Consider the following 2,022-nt stretch of genomic DNA (forward strand, 5'->3'; position numbering starts at 1 on the left):
TGTTAGCTGAAATGTGAGTACTGGAAATCGAACCTGGGTCCTCTGCAAGAGCAGCCATTGTTCTTAACTGTTGAGCCATTTTTCTAGCCCCTTTACTTTTATTAAACATACCTTTTTAAATTTAATATATATATATGAATGTTTTACCTGCATATACATATGTGCACTACATGCATGCCTGGTTCCCAAGGAGGCCAGAAAAGGGCATCAGATCCTGTGTGTGTGTGTGTGTGTGTGTGTGTGTGTGTGTGTGTGGATGTGAATGTGAGTGCAAGTGCCTACAGAGGCCAGAAGAGGGAGCTGGAGTTACAGGTGGTTGTGAGCTACCCAACATGGGTGCTGGGAATCAAACTCAGGTCCTCTGCAAGAGCAGCAAGTGCTATTAACCAATGAGTTTTCTCTCCAGCCCTGAAGGCCAATCTTTTATATGAATAAATCTCAACAAACTCCCCAATCAAGAATATACACGGTCCTCGGGCTGGAGAGATAGCTCAGCGGTTAAGAGCACAGGTTGCTCTTGCAGAGGACCCAGGCTTGAATCCCAGTACCCACATGGGGGCCAACAACTATCTATAACTCCAGTTCAGGGGATTCGGCGCTTTCTTCTGACCTCTATGGGCATTGCACAAGGGTGCACTCACATACATAAAGTAAAAAAATAATAAAATATTTAAAAACAAAGAATATACAGGATACTTATTGTTGCTGTTTTGTGGTGTTTTGATGTTGTTTTTTATGCTGAGGCTTGCTATGTATCCCAGGCAGTCCTCAAACTCATGATCCTTCTTCCTCAGAGTCCTGAGTGCTGGGATTACAGGTAGGTAGACCACACCTGGCCTAAATATAAAGCTTTGAGTAACACAATTAGTAAGCTTAGGGCACTAAGTGTTTTTAACTATCATCTGGATAATTTGCATCCCCTGTGAGGAATCATTAATGTCAAGAACATCTTCAAATGCTTTTTAGAAGATTCTTTTTTTTTTAATTTTATTTATTATTTTTATTTTATGTGTATTCATGTATTGCCTGCATGTAGGTAAGTGCACCCGTGTTGTGCAATGTGGAAGACAGAAGAGGGCATCGGATTCCCTGGAACTGGAGTTATGGATGGTTGTTAGCCACCATGTGGTTGTTGGGATTCAAACCCAAGTCTTCTATAAGAACAGCCAGTGCTCTTAACTGCTGAGCCATTTCTCCAGCCCCACGTGTTTTCCTTTATGAAATGCATCTCTACCCCTCCTGGCTTACCCTTATAAGATGTTTTTGAAATTGTTCCTTTTTCTTCTATTTTTAATGGATAGACTATGATGTGACTGTGTGTGTTTATTTGTGTTGACCCTTCTGTTCACTTGCAATCTTGGCTAATGTATTGAATAATCAACTGTGGAAAATTCTTTCTGATAATCTGTGTGTGTGTGTATGAGTGTATGAGTATATTGCATGCATGTATGTAAGTGCACCCATATTGTGCAATGCCCACAGAGATCAGAAGAGGGTGTTAGATTCACTGGAACTGGAGTTATATATGGTTGTTAGCTGTCATGTGGGTGCTGAGAATTGAACCCCAGTTGCCTGCAAGAGCAATCAGTGCTCTTAACTGCTGAGCCATCTCTCCAGCCCCCTTTGATACTTTTTTTTCTTGGTCTTTTGTTTGTGTGTGTGTGACAGGGTCACCCTGTAGCCCCAGCTGTCCTGGAACTCACTATGTAGACCAGGCTGGCCTTGAACTCAGAGATCCGCCTGCCTCTACCTCCTGAGTGCTGGGATTAAAGGCGTGCACCACCATGCCTGGCTATTTTTAACAATAAAATAATAACTCCATTCATGCTTCATGAAACAGAAAGTCTCAACTGACCACCAGCAATAATAATGTCCTCGACTCAATGCAGCTTGAAAACACAGTATTCCAGAGCTTGCCTTCAAGGCTCTCATCTTCCTATTGGAGGAAATTGACAGCTTGTGATAGAATAGGCTAATCTGATGAGATCATTTCCAGTGTGGTAGACTTTGAGAGATTACTTA

The sequence above is a fragment of the Nannospalax galili genome, unplaced genomic scaffold (genome assembly GCF_000622305.1).
Source record: "Nannospalax galili isolate Female #2095 unplaced genomic scaffold, S.galili_v1.0 scaffold886, whole genome shotgun sequence".
Classification (NCBI taxonomy): Eukaryota; Metazoa; Chordata; class Mammalia; order Rodentia; family Spalacidae; genus Nannospalax; species Nannospalax galili.